This window comes from Nomascus leucogenys, chromosome 15, assembly GCF_006542625.1.
Source record: "Nomascus leucogenys isolate Asia chromosome 15, Asia_NLE_v1, whole genome shotgun sequence".
Taxonomy (NCBI): Eukaryota; Metazoa; Chordata; class Mammalia; order Primates; family Hylobatidae; genus Nomascus; species Nomascus leucogenys.
The window spans coordinates 92,352,570-92,372,110 of NC_044395.1; the positions used below are offsets into that span (position 1 = coordinate 92,352,570).

Below are 19,541 nucleotides of genomic sequence, written 5' to 3' on the forward strand. Positions count from 1 at the left end.
GAACTGAAAAGACAAGACTCCCCAGGAAGGCATAGGGAGTCCTCCTGTTGCCTATTACTCTGCTCTGAATCGGAGGCAGAGCAGCCTCTCTGAGGCTACAGGCAAAGGCTTTTGCCTTCTGGATGGAGGAAGGAAAATAGCTCTTACTGAGCGTTTACCATATGCCTGGTAGGCACCTTGCAGCACTTTTTCATCAATCCTCTTGATAACCCTTTGTAATTGGTATTGTTACCCCCATTTTACAGATGAGGAAATAGAGGCACCGAAGAATAAGCTCTCCTGAACGATTTTCACTGGAAAGATTTTTCAACATTCCATCTGTCCACTCCACCAGCCTGAGACAGCCATCTTTACTGAGGTTTTGAACAGGTAAGCAGGAGGTAATCCACTCTCAAAAGTGTTTAAAAGGATTAAGCAATTCAAAGCATACCTCCAAGGAACCCCTGCCAGAGATGCTGAATCTTGAGTTTGCTTTCTTCCTCTGAAGGGCATCTGAACTTTCACCTGACTCCTTACGCTTAGCTCAAATGGGGGCAGGTTCAAGCAGGAAATCGGATGGCCTGAGAGGTGCTGCCACTGTAATTAAGAACAGAGCAGACCATTGCCAAGACTCGAGAAAGTTGTATGCCTCTTAATCTGGTTTGTTTAATTAGGCCTTTTACTAATGCCCAAGTTATGGCCCTTCTGAAGGTGGCTAGAAGCAGGTGTTGGGGTGGAAGTGGGCTTAAAACCCAGAGCCCAGTGGCTGCTCCCCAAAAGAGAAATGGGCAATAACACTAAAATTGTATGTATACCTCAACTTAGTCCACAAAACTGAGGTTCGAGCACTGAACCACCTGCCCGATCATTGTCACCACAGGGCATGATCATTTACAGTCTGGACTTGACAGTACATCAGAGAGCATGGACTTATGTTTGGACATTTAAAAACCGCCTCCTCGGGAGGCAGAGGTTGCAGTGAGCTGACATCACACCACTGCACTCCAGCCTGGGTGACAGAGGGAGACTCTGTCTCAAAAAAACAAAACAAAACAAAACAAAACAAACAAAACACCATCTGAATATCGCATTCAAAATAAATTTTAAAAAGTTATCAAAAACTTCCTAAATGATGCAGATTCTTAGGATGATACAGGTATTTGACTTTGAAGAGGACAAAGCTGATTGCAATTCTTCTCCTGACACTAGACTCTCCGACAGTGTGTGTGTCTCCCTTAACTTTCCACATCTTCCTTCTTTCTTCTTTCCTAGCTTCATTCCTTCGGTATCTCCTGCATCTCAGACATCATAGCAGAAACTGCTAATCATTTCTCACTGTGCATTCTCCTCTTCTTCCTTCAGGAGAACCCTCAAGTTTTTGCTGAGGAGATAGCTGCTCAGCTAAAAACCAGATTTCTCAGCCTCCCATGCAAATATGTGACAATGTGACTCTTTTCTTGCCAGTGGTGTGTGAGCAAAAATAATACGTGCAACTTTTCAAAGTGCAATTAAAAAAAAGAAGCATGCCTTGTTCTTCCTCCACTTTCTCCTTTCCTCTGCTTGGCACATAGCTATGATGGCAGGAGTTGGAGCAGCCATTTTGGGCCATGAGATGAAAGCCTTATATTGAGCCATGTTTTGAGCAGAAGAACAGAAAAGAAGGAACCTGGGCCCCTGACATTACTGAGCCACCATAAAGACCTAGGCTCTCTACTGGAACTTCAGGTAAGAGAGAAATAAACTTCAATATTGTTTAAGCCATTGTATTTGGGCGTTTCTCTATTACAGCAGCCTACCATGTATGCTATCATAAGTCATAGATGTATCTTTTTTTTTTTTTGAGACGGAGTCTCTCTCTGTCGCCCATGCTGGAGTGCAATGGTGCGATCTCCACTCACTGCAAGCTCCACTTCCCGGGTTCACACCATTCTCCTGGCTCAGCCTCCCGAGGAGCTGGGACGATAGGAACCCGCCACTATGCCCAGCTAATTTTTTGTATTTTTAGTACAGACGGGGTTTCACCGTGTTAGCCAGGATGGTCTCGATCTCCTGACCTGATGATCCACCCACCTCAGCTTCCCAAAGTGCTGGAATTACAGGCATGAGCCACTGCACCCAGCCAATAGATGTATCTTTAAAGCCAGCTATAGGTAATATTCAGGATACAGAATTAATGGGTAACAGACTGGAAGTCAACAGAGCAATTCACCCATCCATGACTTGCTGGTCAAAACTCTTTAGCAGCTGAAAGACTGTAAAAGAGCATGTCTCTTGGTAGCATCCACCCAAAAAAAGGTAGAATGGAGAGGTTTCAATGGAACGGAAGTCAGACAGACATGAGTGCACTGATTAGCTCTGTGGCTTTGGGTAATTCTTAATACCCTTTCTCAGTTTCTCCTTCTATTAAATGGATACAATAACTCTTGCCTGACTATTTTGTGAATCAATAAGACCACATGTTTAAAGAGAAGCATAGTGTGAATGAAAGAGCCAGAAGGTCTGGATTTGAGTCCCATCTGCCATTAACTTGCTGGGTTGCCTTAGGCAAGTCACTGCACTTCTCTGGGCCTGTTCCCATATCCTTCAAATGGGGAAGTTTAGACTGGATTATCTCTGAGGTCTTTTCCTGCTCAGACATTGTATGGTTCAACAAATCAGGCTTTAATATTATGATGAGAGTCAGAATTTACAGCAACATTTTGCTGAAGGTGGCCTGGCTGGCACTGGTTCCTGAGAGTGGATTGTGTATATCAGTTCTTAAATTGGTAGTCGGTTCTTAAATTGGGTCAGGATGGCAGCTTGAAATAGGCCATAGTAGGAGTATTTACACCACAGAAATTGGCAAACACTACGAAGGGGGGCTCCCCCATACCCTCCACAGAGAGCTGGTTGTTAAGCACTTACCCACATGCCATTTACTACAGGGAAAGAAAAAGTTTTTGTATGCCTTGGTGCTCTCAGCAGCAAGTAACTAGTAAAGCTTAAGATGAGAACTTGCAAGTATTTGTTTATAATGTACGGAAGACTGAGGGGGGAAAATTAGAAGTTACTCCACTTCTAGATCCCAGGTGCCCTGGTCCAGTGCTAAGTTATAGTAAATGGGCCCCTTGTGGCATGAAGGAGTTAGTATCTCTCCCTCAGTCACCAACTCACCTGGGCTTATTGTTGTGTTGTGCTTCTGGTGCGCCATTTTGTCATTTAATTAAAACTGGAGGCTTGAGATAATGGGCTGGTTGTGCCTGCAACCCCACCCTGGGTAAAAGTTGGGCCCCTGGGAGCAGGAAAAAAGGTCTTCCAAGGCACCAAGTGATCAGGAGCAGTCGTTACATTATTCCAGCTAATCCAAATGAAGTAGTTACCTAAGGCCCTGACTGATCTAGCCAAGTGGGACCTGTGGCTTGGAAAATGTTTAGAGATTCTGGACCAAGGGATTACCCACTTACTCATTCTCACCATTTAGAGTGTCTTCTCCAAAGTGTATTTTGAGATACAGCACTTCCTTGATATGCTGGTAGCAATTCTTCCCACCCCAAAATAACTCATGGTTAAATAAGTTTGGGAAACACTGAATTTAACAAAGATAAACAGGTTATTTATGGCACTACTCCTCAGATATTTTCATAAATTAAAGTAGTGCTTCTCAAACTGTCTGTGGTGATGGATCAGATTTTCAAATTTCTATTCAATGCATGATTTGGAAATCAACACATCCTATTGCCCATGACTAATAACAGCTCTTGTCTTGTGCACTTATTGTGCAAGTGTGGACATTCAACCTGGTCAAAATCTTTCAATGAGATGAGTTCATGGCTATGCACTTGGATGACCCAGCAATGTCCAATTGCTGTAAAAGTCTCTAGTTGGGAGTGAGACTGGCCCTTCGGTTTGCATGGGAGCTGGGTGAGGCCTGTGACTACTGGCTTTCCCCACTTCCCTGATAACCTGCATGACTCAGCAGAGGAAGCCATAATCCTCCTAGGTACACAACTCTGGTGACCTGAGAGTCTCACTCCCATTCTCCACAGCAGCTGCAGCAAGACCCGCCCAAGAGAGCCCGAGCTCAGACACTCCTAGCCCTGCCCCCACCTGATGCTCCTTCCCTACCCACCCTGGTAGCCAAAGGCAAAGGGCATATAATCTTGGGAATCCCCACCCACTGCTGGTCCCTCTCCATACTACTATAGCTGATGCTTTCTGGAAAGCGCCACCTCCTGGCAGGAGGCCAACCAGCACAAAAACAGAGCATTAAACCACCAAAGCTAAGAACCCTCAAGGAGACCATTGCACCCTGTCCCCACTGCCACCTCTACTGGAACAGGCACTGGTATCCATGGGTGAGGGTCCCATAGAAGGTTCACATCACAGGACTCTGTGCAGACAACCCCCAGTACCGGGTTAGACTTCCTAGGTGGCTAGACCCAGAAAAGAGACAAAAATCACTGCAGTTTGGCCCACAGGAAGCCACATCCATAGGAAAAGAGGGAGAGTACTACATCAAGGGAACACCTCATAGCATAAAATAATCTGAGCAACAGCCTTGAGCCCCAGACCTTCCCTCTGACAGAGTCTACCCAAATAAGAAGGAACCAGAAAACCAACCCTGGTAATATGACAAAACAAGGCTCTTGACACCCCCTAAAAATCACACTAGTTCACCAGAACTGAGTCTAAACCAAGAAGACATCCCTGATTTACTTGAAAATGAATTCAGGAAGTTAGTTATTAAGCTAATCAGGGAGGCACCAGAGAAAGGCAAAGCCCAATGCAAGGAAATCCAAAAAATGATACAAGAAGTGATGGGAGAAATGTTCAAGGAAAAAGATAGCTTAAAAAAAAAAATCAAAAATTCAGGAAACTTTAGACACACTTTTAGAAATGTGAAGTGCTCTGGAAAGGCTCAGCAACAGAACTGAACAAGTAGAAGGAGGAAATTCAGAGCTCAAAGACAGGACTTCAAATTAACTCGATCAAACAAAGACAAAGAAAAAATAATAAGAAAATGTGAACAAAGCCTCCAAGAAGTCTGGGATTATGTTAAATGACCAAACCTAAGAATAATTGGTGTTTCTGAGGAAGAAGAGAATTCTAAAAGTTTGGAAAACATATTTGGAGGAATAATCAAGGAAAACTTCCCCAGCCTTGCTAGAAGAGATCTAGACATCCAAATACAAGAAGCACAAAGAACACCTGGGAAATTCATCACAAAAAGATCTTTGCCCAGGTACATTGTCATCAGGTTATCCAAAGTTAAGACAAAGGAAAGAATTTTAAGAGCTGTGAGACAGAAGCACCAGGTAACTTACAAAGAAAAACCTATCAGGCTAAGAGGAGATTTCTCAGCAGAAACCCTACAACCTAGACGGGATTGGGGCCCTATCTTCAGCCTCCTCAAACAAAACAATTATCAGCCAAGATACAGCCTTTTTCAGACAAACAAATGCTGAGAGAATTCGCCATTACCAAGCCACCACTGCAAGAACTGCTGAAAAGAGCTCTAAATCTTGAAACAAATCCTAGAAATACATCAAAACAGAACCTCTTTAAAGCATAAATCACACAGGACCTATGAAACAAAAATACAAATCAAAAAGCAAAAACAAAAGACAAAAAAACCAAAGTACACAGGCAACAAAGAGCACAATGAATACAACAGTATCTAACATTTCAACACTAACATTGAATGTAAATGGCCTAAATGCTCCACTTGAAAGATACAGAACCTCAGAATGAATAAGAACTCACCAATCAACAACCTGCTGCCTTAAGGAGACTCACCTAACACATAAGGACTCACATAAACTTATAGTAAATGGGTGGGAAAAGGCATTTCATACAAACGGAGGCCAAAAGAGAGCAGGGGTAGCCATTCTTATATCAGACAAAACAAACTTTAAAGCAACAGCAGTTAAAAGAGACAAAGAGGGACATTATGTAATGGTAAAAGGCCTTGTCCAACAGGAAAATATCACAATCCTAAATATATATGCACCTAACACTGGAGCTTCCAAATTTATGAAACAATTACTAATAGACCTAAGAAATGAGATAGACAGCAACACAATAATAGTGGGGGACTTCAATACTCCACTGACAGTACTGGACAGGTCATCAAGACAGAAAGTCAACAAAGAAACAATGGATTTAAACTATACCTTGGAACAAATGGACTTAACAGATATATACAATGCATTTCACCCAACAACCACAGAATACACATTCTATTCAACAGTGCATGGAACTTTCTCCAAGACAGACCATATGATAGTCCATAAAAGGAGCCTCAATAAATTTAAGAAAATTGAAATTATATCAAGCACTCTTTCAGACCACAGTGGGATAAAAGTGGAAATCAACACCAAAAGGAACCTTCAAAACCATGCAAATACATGGAAATTAAATAACCTGCTCCTGAATGAACATTGGGTTAAAAATAAAATCAAGATGGAAATTAAAAAGTTCTTTGAACTGAATGACAATAATGACACAAACTACCCAAACCTCTGGATTACAGCAAAGGCAGTGCTAAGAGGAAAGTTCATAGCCCTAAATGCCTACATCAAAAAGACTGAAAGAGCACAAACTGACATTCTAAGGTCATACCTCATGAACTAGAGGAACAAGAAAACACCAAACCCAAACCCAGCAGAAAAAAGGAAATAACCAAGATCAGAGCAGAACTAAATGAAACTGAAACAAACAAACAAACAAAACCCACAAAAGATAAGTGAAACGAAAACCTGGTTCTTTGAAGAGATAAATAAAATGGATAGACCATTAGCAAGATTAACCAAAAAAAGAGAAAATCCAAATAATCTCACTAAGAATGAAACAGGAGATATTACAACTGACGTCACTAAAATACAAAAGATCATTCAAGGCTACTTTGAACACCTTTATTCATATAAACTAGAAAACTTAGAAGAGATGGATAAATTCCTGGAAAATCAAACCCTCCTAGCTGAAATCAGGAAGAATTAGGTACCTTGAACAGACCAATGACAAGCAGCAAGATTGAAATGGTAATTAAAAAATAACCAACACAACAGAATTCTACCAATCATTCAAAGAAGACTTGGTACCAATCCTTTTGACACTATTCCACAAGATAGAGAAAGAAGGAACCCTTCCTAATTCATTCTATAAAGCCAGTATCACTCTAATACCAAAACCAGGAAAAGATATAACCAAAAAAGAAAACTACAGACTGATATCCTTGATGAACATACATGCTAAAATCCTTAACAAAATACTAGCTAACTGAATCCAACAACATATCAAAAAGATAATCCGCCATGATCAAGTGGGTTTCATACCAGGGATGCAGGGATGGTTTAACATACCCAAGTCAATAAATGTGATACACAATATAAACAGAATTAAAAACAAAAGTCACATGATCATCTCAATAGATGCAGAAGAAGCATTCAACAAAATCCAGCATCCCTTTATGATTAAAATTCCCAGCAAAATCGACATACAAAGGACATTCCTTAATGTAATAAAAGCCATCTATGACAAACCCACAGCCAACGTAATACTGAATGGGGAAAAGTTGAAAGCATTCCCTCTGAGAAGTTGAAAGCATTCCTGCTGAGAACTGGAACAAGACAAGCATGCCCACTCTCACCACTCCTCTTCAACATAGTACTGGAAGTCCTAGCCAGAGCAATCAGACAAGAGAAAGAAATAAAGGGCATCCAAATCAGTAAAGAGGAAGTCAAACTGCCACTGTTTGCTGGTGATATGACCATTTACCTTAAAAACCCTAAAGACTCCTCCAGAAAGCTCCTAGGACTGATAAAATAATTCAGCAAAATTTCCAGATACAAGATTAATGTACACAGATCAGTAGATTTTCTATATGCCAACAGTGACCAAGTGGAGAATCAAATCAAGAACTCAACCCATTTTACAATAGCTGCAAAAAAAAAAATACTTAGGAATATACCTAACCAAGGAATTGAAAGACCTCTACAAGGAAAACTACGAAACACCACTGAAAGAAATCACAGACAACACAAACAAATGGAAACATGTTCCATGCTCATGGATGGGTAGAATTAATATTGTGAAAATGACCATACTGTCAAAAGCAATCTACAAATTCAATGCAATCCCTATCAAAATACCATGACCATTCTTCACAGGATTAGAAAAAACAATTCTAAAATTCATATGGAACCAAAAACGGGCCAGCATAGCCAAAGCAAGACTAAGCAAAAAGAACAAATCTGGAGGCATCATGCTACCTGATTTCAAACTGTACTATAAGGCCATGGTCACCAAAACAGTGTGGTAATGGTATAAAAATAGGCACAGGGACCAATGAAACAGAATAGAGAATTCAGAAATGAACACAAATACTTACAGCCAACTGATCTTCGACAAAGCAAACAAAAACATAAAGTGGGGAAAGGTCACCCTTTTCAACAAATGGTGCTGGGACAATTGGCTAGCCACATGTAGGAGAATGAAACTGGATTCTCACCTCTCACCTTATACAAAAATCAACTCAAGATGGATTAAGGACTTAAACCTAAGTCCCAAAACTATAAAAATTCTAGAAGATAACATTAGAAAAACCCTTCTAGATATTGGCTTAGGCAGAGATTTCACGACCAAGAACCCAAAAGCAAATACAATAAAAACAAAGATAAATAACTGGGACCTAACTAAACTAAAGAGCTTTGGCATGGCAAAAGGAACAGTCAGCAGAGTAAACAGACAATCCATAGAGTAGGAGAAAATCTTCACAATCTATACATCTGACAAAGGACTAATATCCAGAATCTACAACGAACTCAAACAAATCAGTAAGAAAAAAAAAAATCCCCTCAAAAAGTAGGCCAAGGACATTACTAGACAATTCTTAAAAGAAGATATACAAATGGTCAACAAACATATGAAAAAATGCTCAACACCACTAATGATCAGGGAAATGCAAATCAAAACCACAATGCAATACCACCTTACTCCTGAAATGGCCATAATCAAAAAATACAAAAAACAGTGGAGGTTGGCATGGATGTGGTGATCAGGGAACACTTCTACACTGCTGGTGGGAACATAAACTAGTACAGCAGCTGCAGAAAACAGTGTGGAGCTTTCTTAAAGAACTAAAAGTAGAACTACCATTTGATCCAGTAATCCCACTACTGGGTATCTACCCAGAGGAAAAGAAGTCATTATTTGAAAAAGATACTTGCACATGCATGTCTATAGCAGCACAATTCATAATTGCAAAATTGTGGAACCAACCCAAATGCCCATCAATCAACAAGTGGATAAAGAAACTGTGGTGTGTGTATATATATATATATATATATATATATATATATATATATATATATATATATATATATATATATATATACAGACTGATATCCTTGATGAACATACATGCTAAAATCCTTAACAAAATACTAGCTAACTGAATCCAACAACATATCAAAAAGATATATATATATACACACACAATGGAATACTGCTCAGCCATAAAAAGGAATGAATTAACAGCATTTGCAGTGACCTGGATGAGATTGGAGACTATTATTTTAAGTGAAGCAACTCAGGAATGGAAAACCAAATATTGTATGTTCTCACTGATATGTGGGAGCTAAGCTATGAGGACGCAAAAGCATAAGAATGGTACAATGGACTTTGAGGACTTGGGGGGAAGAGTGAGAGAGAGGCAAGGGATAAAAGACTACAAATATGGTTCAGTGTATACTGCTTGGGTGATGGGTGCACCAAAATCTCACAAATCACCACTGAAGAACTTACGCAAGTAACCAAATACCACCTGTACCCCAATAACTTAGGGAAAATTGTTTTAAATGACTGAAAAAATACCTAATTGTTAATTAGGATGTAGAACAATAGAAACTTTCATACATCACTAGTGGGGGTGTAAAATTATTCCAATGGTACCATAGAAAACTGTTTAGCAATTTATGAAAATATTAAATGTGTGTCTGCCATATTTAAAAAAACGTCTCTAGTTGCTCACCTTCATATTTTGTAACTATTTGCCATGTTATGGTGCAGTAGCAAACCATCTATGGCACAGTGCATAGGCCCAACTTCGAGTAGTGCTGTGCTTAAGTACCTGGCTGTGCCTCTTAACCAAATGAAGCATGGTTCGACTCCAATAAGACCTGCTCCATCTCACTGGAATTTCTGGGTTTGAGCTGGTCACTGAGCAGTGTGTCCAGCTGCTGTCGACAGTGCAGCTCTGTCAGGGCTGAATGTCCCAGGCATGTGGGACATTACCCCAGTACAGCAAGAGTTGAATTTCCAGAGTCCAGAAAGGACACTGTCCTGGGAAGTAGTACCATCTCTGGAAAGGGTCCAATAAAAACCAGGTAAGTCCTTAAACATAAAGGCAAAAAGGGTAGCCCTGGCTTCCTTTCTGTCTTCCACAGACTCAAAAACAAAAATACAGAAAAGGTACAGTAGCCTTGGGGTTTGACCTCTATTAATTATGAGGGGCATGAAAATGGGAAGTGCTTCAGAGGCAACTGAGATGGTCTGTGGGGAGCAATTTGCTCACTCCCATGTGAGGCCAGTGAGCCACAGCTTAAGGATCACATGTGTCTGTTAGACTTGGGCAGCCCTCAGCCAGGACAGAGGCAGCAAGGCCCAGGCCCAGCTCCCAACTCTAGCATTATTTCTCCACAGCTTGACAGGTGGGTGCCTGGGCAAGCATCTGCCCCCTCTTTTTCCTTCCCTTTTCTTCTCTTGTGCTCACTCTCCTCATGCATCCGCAATGGAAGTCAAGTGTAAATAGAAGGCTCCGACTCCAGGGGCAGGCGGCTGTCAGGGTTCCCTCCTTCTCTCGGAAATGCTCACTGTCCCTGCCAACTCTTTATTCTGTACCTGTCAGAGCTGGCTCCCTCCACTGTCTCTATGGACAGATTCCCTCCTCAGTGAAGAGTGTCAGTGACCCGAGAAGTCCCTGGAATCAGGCTGTCTCTCAGAGCAGAGATGGTTTCAGCTGGGGGTTTTTCCTCTCCCTTTCACCAGTCCAGCATTTAGTGTGAGGAACTATTTATGCATGAGGTGGGCCTGGGTGATAGTTATGGGAAAAGGGGTGCTGTGGAAGAATTCTACCAGAGACAGGATGCCAGCATCATCCCCAGTGCCACATCTTGCTACATTCCTACTATTATGGCCCCCATACTGGTCCAGACACAGCGAGACACTGGGAAGGTTGGGCATCAGGTAGAGTTGGCTTTTGAGGTCTCCCTCATGTCAAGTGGAGATGTCCAGCCAGTGTGTGAAGAGGGGTGATAGGATTTGGCACTGTGTCCCGACCCAAATCTCATCTCCAAGTGTAATCCCCACGTGTCAAGGGAGGGACCTGTGATCTCCGTGTTGAGGAAGGAAAGTGATTGGACCATGGCAGTGGTTTCCCCCATGCTGTTCTCATGATAGTGAGTGTGTTCTCACAAGATCTGATGGCTTTATAAGTGTTTGGAAGTTCCTCCTTCATGCTTCTCTCTCCTGCCACCGTGTGAAGAAGGTGCCCGCTTCTGCCATGATTGCAAATTTTCTGAGGCCTCCCCAGCCATGCGGAACGGTGGGTCAATTAAACTTCTTTCCTTTGCAATTACCCAGTCTCAGGTGGTATTCTTTATAGCAGTGTGAGAATGGACTAATACAAGGGAAGAGGCAGGCCATTTGTTGACACCATGGGAGTTGACACCATGGGAGTTGACACCATGGGAGTTGACACCATGGGAGTTGAGGTGGAGATTTCTGAGGCAGGCTGTGTGGATCTGAGGCAAGAGTCTGAGAGAGCACCCAGTTAGCAAGAGGGAGTAGCAAGAAGAATTTGGAAAGGAGGCTAGATGGAGACCTTAGACGAGTAGAGCAGAAACCAGGAGAATGTAGCAGGTCATCAGGTCAGAGAGGAGAGGCTCAACAGTGTTGTGTTGCCAGGAGATCAAGGAGGCTCAAGCCTGAGGAAGGCAGATGGTTGGTGATTAAGATAGATCCCGAGCAAGGTGGCCAGGCATGGCTGTGCACACTGCGCTCCCCCAGGGGGAGTCGTCTACACCCTGGTCTGTGGGATGGTGACCCCTGGAGTTGTGTGGTGTATAACTTGTGTGGCTACTGGGGACACCCTGCTCATGAGAATCTTATCAGCCTGGGGTGAAGGAAGAAGCCCCATCATGAGCTGCGGAAGTGTGAGCAGGAGGCACGGTGGAGCTGGAGCGGTGAGGGTGACCCGTGAAAGGAGTTTAGATGTGAAGGAAAGAAAAAGATATAGTGGCTGGAAAGAATATCTGGCTTGAGGGAAAACAACCTTATTTTACACTTGGAAATCTGAGCATGATTTAGGCAAAAGCAACAACAACAACAACCCCACTAAAGTAGGAGAGAGAACAGATGAGGGAGAGTGAAGAGAGAGAGGAATCCATCCATTCAGAAAGCAGTCTTTATTGCCAGCCTCCTGAGTGTCTTCTCATCGTGTGCTGGAATGTAGCTGTGGAGACAGGACAGCTCCCGCCCTCACGAAACTTATAGTTAATGACCAGTGACACTACAGAGAGGCAGAGAAGGGTGGGTGGGGTGGGGTTGGGTTTGTGGGGCAGGGCAGACTTCTCTGAGGAGGTGACCTTTGAGCTGAGACCTTGATGATGAGAAGGAGCGCGCCCTGTGAAGACCATGGGGAGGAGTGTACCTGGCAGAGGCAGTGGCTGGTGCAGCAGTTCCCAAGGTCAGGCAGGAAGAGCCCAGCCTGGCTGGGTCAGAGCTGCAGAAAGGGCTGGGTGTTGAGCCTGGGTCAGGCAGGGCCTCTCACGCTGTGGGAAGACGTTTCCATGAGAGTACCGTGACATGTACTCCATTCTTATGGAGGAGAGGTCACCTACACATGTCACTGTACTCTCATGGAAACCGGAACCTCTTGGCTTGGGATCCTCTTGAGATCCGGGATACTCTCATGGCCTGGGATTCTCTTGAGGGTCTCAGTCACCTCCCTAGCCTGGCATAGAGTGAAATAACTGAGGCTTGAATGAAAGTCTTCCTCCAAGTCAGCCATCAGAAACATGCCTTATCTGAGTCAGGAAGAGTTTAAATTCATGGCTTCATAGGAAGGTGTCTGAGTCAGGAAGAGTTTAAATTCATGGCTTCATAGGAAGGTGTCTGAGTCAGGCCCAAGTGCAGGGCGTTTCCACAGACCCTTACACATGCTGTGTATGCGGGGACAGGGGTGGACTGAGGCATTTCAGTAGTCCTGAGTCACCTCACCCACATAGACACCGGCTGCACTAAATTTTCCAGGTTGATGAGGTTAACTCTGAAGCCCTCCTGCCATTATTTCTGGATCCCTGAATTTCCCTGCAGTGCTCTTTCTCTATCCACACTGTTCTCCTGCTACCTCTTGCTGCTCAAGCTTCTTCTTGGGATACCCCCTTAGCTCAGCTTAAAAATTACATCCCTTATTTTTCAGCCATTCTCTCATCCTCATAAAAATTTCTATCTCCTTAATGCAGATATTAGCAAGAAAGCAATCTAGTTGAAAAAATTCATGCTAAGGTGTTGGTATCACCATCACACTCATGGGGGTATTTGATTGTTGAAAAAAGAAAGATATGTGCCCAGATTAGAGCATTTCCTCAGTGCATTGAGGACACACGTTTGCCAAGGGATGGGCGTTAGAAAGATAAGAGAAAGGTTTAGGAATGGTAAGCCTTCCCAAATCTCCTAAAACCTTGTGCCTAAGGCTAGCTTTGTTTCCAGATCCCAAAAGACAGAAAAGACAGCCCTCCACATTTGCAAGCCAGGATCAAGGTAGCTTGATGGTCTGAGGACAGGATAGTTACAAAGCACAGTTAGATTCTTAAGGTGCCTGCGTGCCTACCATTGGGTCAGCCCCAATCTGAAACCAGCTTCTCCGATTGGGGTTAAAATAACACCAAAACAAAACAAAAAACAAAAAAATAAATAAGGATGAAGCAACGTATGTTGGAAACCTACGCGTATGTTATTTTATTTACTCTTCATCGCAATCCCATGATCAGATTGTATATTGTCCCATTTTCCAGATGAAATTGAGGCTCAGAAATATTTAGTGATTTTCCCAGGGTCATGCAAATATGCTTAAAGCACTGGGATTCAAACCAGGCCTGTCTGACTCCAAAGCTCCATTCCTCCTCCTGTACCTCAGGGTTAAAACTCTATCCTAAGGCGGTGGCAGCTGTCCGTCCCAGCCAGGGCATTCTGAGAGCCACTTGCAGCTCTTCCATTTACCAGGTTGAGATTTACTTCCTCTCTCTGGGCTTCAATTTTCTCATCTAGAAAACTGGGAGACAGACGAAGTTCTTTGAGGTTCCCTTCCAGGCCTAAGCATCACTATGCTGGGTGATTCTTCCTTTGATAAGTCAGTGTACAGCTCATTTGATGTGCAAATGTCAAAATGTCAGCAGTGCCATGAGCCCTTGAGCATTCGGCTCCTTAGAGAGAAGCCTCTTGAAGGGCGGCAGGAGGTGGGCCGCTTTGGACCAGCAAGTCCACAGAGGCCTGGAGAGACGTGGTGCACGGGAGTTCCCCCAGCTAACCCTGGGATTTCCCGGGGGATGGGCATTTGTGTACCTCCTTGTGGACAGGGCCTGAGCCCATGGCCCGATGATCTCCTGAGTCCTTACAAGGTGGTTGAGAGTTTGGGTGTGTTTTTCCTCTCTCCTTTTGAAAACCAAGAGGTCAGCGTGAGTGTAACTCTGACACATGAAATCTGCTCTTTGTTTGGAAACATCCTTTTCAAATCCATCCTGAGATGGGATTAAGAGAACAGTTTTGGCTCGTTTTCAGGACTGTCATCTGATGAACATCTCCCAGCTCATTTGAAGGAAGTGACAGAAGAGAGTGAGATTTCAAATCAGGGAAATTGGCGACAGACTCTGCTCAAATTGGCCTCCCCACCTCCAGTGTGCAGCCCGCAGAAAACAAAAGCTCCGGAGTAGGAAAGTGACACAGCGCCACCTCCCGGTAGCCTCGCCGGCCAAGGCCTCTGGCTTAAGCGGGCCTCTGGCCTGCCAAAACGCCTGGGGAGGGAAGAGCTGTGTCTCTGCACTCATGAGATGGGAACAGTGGGGTTCTGGGAGCTACAAACGTTTCAGTTCACAGTGTGTGCAGTCATGTGTCTTGCACATACACACATGCACATAGACAGACAATTTCAACACCGAGGATTAACCTGTCTTAAAGGGGCAACTCTCTCGTCCATCTACTTTTAGGCAGATTTTAAAGACGATCATAGTAGTTAGCATATGGACTTTGGAGCCTGGTTGCCTGGGTTCAAATCTCAGCTTGGCACTTAATAGCTGTGCAACCTTGGCCAACTTACTTAACCTCTCTGTGTCTGTTTCCTCTCCTACAAAATAAGGATAATAAGAGTATCAACCTCAGAAGATCACTGCAAGAATTGAGTGGGATACATATGACGTGCTTAGCACAGTGTGTGGCCCATGGTAAGCGCTCAGTATATATTAGCTATTTTTGGTATTCAGTTAAACATAGCTCACACATTTTTTTTCTTCTTTACACCCACCTGTTCGGCCATTTCTAACTGCCTGTTGGCTTATACATCCTATGCAGATGTTTCTGGTTCAAGGAAGATAATGCTAAATCCACAGTTTTGCTGGAATAATTGACCCTACCCAAACGCACACCCTAAACTGAATGAACTACTTGGCAGATTTTGAGAAAAATCATCCTTGGGGAACTCCCATGTATTTTTTTTTTTTTTTTTTTTTGAGCAGCCTGGCTGGGCAGTTGGGGCAGTTGATGCTTCAGAGTAAACCTAGGAAGGCTTCATGGGCCTGTGGGTGATACATACAGCACCCTCAAATGTTGAGCTTCAACTCATGGGAGAATATTAGTCCTGGGTTTTCCCACATTTGTCTGTAGATTGCTCCAGGGACACTGGCAGATCGGGAAAGGGTTTCATTTCAAGCCTTCCTGCTACATTTGAGCCAGAAGGTCTCTGGGAAGCTCCTTCATGGGGCCAGACTTGGGATGCGCATCCATCTTGGTGGAAAGTTCTCCCAACCTAGAGAAAAGATGGTGAGGCGACAGGCTGCCAAGGTCAGAGGCTGGTCTTTCCCAAAGTGAACCATAAATCAAAGCCTCCAAGGTGACCGCGTGTCATAGACACCAGCTCTGGAGTCTCTGAGCGGGTGACACAGGGCTTGATGACAGGAGACCGCCTCTTCCCCATCCCGTCTGCTGCTAGAGAAGACCAGCATGTGGGCTGTTCATTGCCACCGAGGAAGTTTTCCTGCTGTTTAATGAGGTTTAACTCTCCTTGTAAAGGAGGGCCTGGCCCAAACATCTGTTTCATCAAAGGGGTTGAAGTCTTGGAGACACAAAAGCTTCTCTCAGTGGCTCCATTCTATGGCCTTTGTCACTCCCGGAGTCGTCCTATTAATATGCTGAAACAGCCATGACTTTGCCACTATGAATATGTCTGGGGAGCACAGCCAGGTTTCAGGGTGAGGAAGGAGAGAAAGGGAGAGCCCTTTGAATCCCCTCAGACTTTACACTTGGCTTCCTCTTATGGGTAAGACTTAACCATGACTCACCTGTTTTAGAATGTTTTGTTAGCCAATCCCTGATTTGCTTGAAACCTCCAAAGTCTCAAGAAAATAGCCTCAAGGGAACTTGGAGCTAAGCTGCAATGTCTCAGGCCTAATAAATAAACTGCGTATGAGGACAGCACATGATCGAAAGAGCAAAGGCCAAACCGGGAATCTTCAGGTCGAGCACCTGGAAGTCACTGGGATTTTTGCAGAAAACCATGAAGCATTAACTTTTTAAGTTTGAAGGATTAAATAGATAATTTAGGGCTACATCTGACTGTGGAGCCCTGGAGTCTCCTGCTATTTATTGGCTATTTAACTCTGCAGTAGTTACTTCACATCTCTGAACCTCCATTTCCTCATCTGTCAAAGGGACGGAAAATACTGGAGTGAGGACTTAATGACAAATAATGATATGCTTTACTCCCTCTAGTGCTTGGCATGTAGACATTCAAACAATGGCAACCAAGTAACAAAAGTTTAAAAAAAATGTATCAGAGAAGAAGCTAACTTGAGAAATGCTTTTCCATTGAAATTATTATTATTTAAAAAGTTTTGTTTTGGTAAATTGGGAAAAGAGTGCCACAGCTTGATGATAGTGGAGTGGCAGATGTGTTGTGTGGCCCAGCTAGTGCAGGCGGCCCTGATATATGCAGCAGTGTGGCTTCCTGTGCTAGGTTAGGGTTCTCAACCCTCTTTACCTATGACAACACACCTATCCAGTGGCATGAGGTAGCCCAACCCATTCTCCTCATTGATGACAGGTTCGAATCCCAGCTCGATCACTAGCTTTGCATTATCTTGGGCAAGTAAATGAGCGATATGAATAGTACCTACCTTCCAGGTTTTAGGGGGTGGGTGGGTAACTGTGATTATGTAAATAAAGCACTGAGGACAGTCTTGAGCACAAAATAAATGCTCAATCCAAAAGAAAAAAATACGTTCATGGTTTCTGTATGATTTTCAGCCCCAGCTATAACCCCGTCTTTGTCACTCAGGGAAGCAATTTGGAAAGTAACACTGTGATAGGGATACTCTTGAATCTGCTCAAAAATTGCTTAAAACTCATTCACACATAGATTCAGTCATTATCAGTAACAAATTATTTGTGAATGACCTCATAACTGATGTTGATCACAAGTCCTGAAACGCAGATGGGTGCCATACTTTTCTCCAGGCTGCGTGAAATCTGCATTTGCTTCAGGTGGCTGCTATAACAAATTACCACCAACTTGTTGGCTTAAGCCAACACGAATGTATTATCTTAGAGTTCTGAAGCTCAGAAGTCCTAAATGGATGCCAGCGGGCTAAAATCAAGGTGTCTGCGGGCTATGCTTCTTCTGCAGGCTCTAGGGGAGAATTGTTTGCTTGCCTTTTCCAGCTTTAAAGGCTGCCTCCTTCCTTGGCTTGTGGCCACATTCTGTCTTCAAAGCCAGCAATGGTCAGATGAGTGTTTATTCCTATGCCATCTCTTTGATTCTGACTCTTCTCCACTTAAGATGCCTTGTGATTACACTGAGTTCACCCCAATAATCCAGGATAATTGCCCTATTTTAAGATCAGGTGATTAGCAACCTTAATTCCATTTGCAGTTTCTACTTGCCATATAATACAACAGATTCATAGGTTCTAGGAATTAGGATTGTGGACATCTTTGGGGTTGGCAGCTGGGGGGGGGGCAGTGGGTATGGCAGGGGCATATTTTGGCAACCACATGGGATAACTTTGAATCTGCCAAAATTACTTAAAATTCATTCACACGTATTGTTGCTTTAATCATCAGTAACAAATACAGTGAATAACTCCACAATGAATATTGATAAGAGGGCCTCAGATATGGTGGGGGCCATACTTTTCTCCAGGCTACATAAAATGTGAAAAGATAAGACAATATGGCAATTTTTAACTGAAAATAAACTTACTCCATTTAAAGGACTATTCTTTTGGTATTAAAATGTTGGCAGCAGATGATAGTTGGCTTTTAAAATTGTTAATGTACTTGTCCAATATAAAAGATGGTAAGTCAGTCAAGACCCAAAGGCTTTTTGGGAAGGAGGGGATGTTGCTGTTCTCTGTAATCAAGGGCGGCAGCCATTACTACCTTCCAGGAGGCGGGCCTCCAGCCCGCAGTGCGCAGGGTCGCAGGACTCTCAGAGCCTTTCCCTTCTCCATACTTTTCCTTCTCCATTCTTCCCAGGGTTTAGAGAGTTTGGAGCCAAAGGACGGGTCTGAACCCCTCCTCTGACATGGGACAGTTCACTCCTCAGTTTTCATCCATAGAATCAGAATGACAGAAAACCCAGCCTGCTCTTCTTGCAGGATTGCAAGGAGAACCAAACCAGAAGAGTGCGGTAAAGTGTAAAGTGCTGTACAAATAGGAATGGTTGTTTTTATAGCTGAAACTTGGACTCTCAGTTTCTGGATCTTTCTGTAATGTTTATTGAGTGGGTGAGAGAAAATGACGAAGGCCCCAGGGGGTACAATTAAGCCTTTAGGGAATGGCAGTTGGAAAAATGCCATTTTCCTCCCTAAAAATGAAAACAAACACATCTTTAGGTTTTTTTTTAAAACAATGGTAAAATACACATAACATAAATTTGCCATCTCACGCATTGTTAGGTGTACAGTTCAGCAGTGTTAAGTACATTCACATTGCTGTGCAACCCATCTCCAGAACATTTCCATTTTGCCAGAAGGGAACTCTGCCCATGGACAGCAACTCCCCATTTTCCACTCTCCTCAGACCCTGGCAACCATCACTCTGCTTTCTGCGTCTATGAATTTGACTAAATACCTCAAATAAGTGGAATCACGTAGGATTTGTCTTTTAGTGATTGGCTTATTTCACTTAGCGTAATGTCCTCAAGGTTCATTCATATAGTTAGCCTGTGTCAGAATTCTCTTCCTTTTTAACACTGAATAATATTCCACTGTATGTATATGCCACATTTTGTTTATGCGTTCATCAGTCCATGA

General features: G+C 43.2%; 1 long non-coding RNA gene across 1 annotated transcript in view; it reads left to right on the plus strand.

Annotated features, from left to right (window-relative positions):
* The first annotated feature begins 249 nt into the window (after positions 1-249).
* LOC115838611 overlaps positions 250-19,541 on the plus strand; it is a 45,577-nt gene continuing 26,285 nt past the window's right edge. Inside the window, exons 1-2 of the long non-coding RNA XR_004033660.1 lie at positions 250-369; positions 1,551-1,704. This is a non-coding gene — a long non-coding RNA (uncharacterized LOC115838611). The remainder of the gene's footprint in view (positions 370-1,550; positions 1,705-19,541) is intronic.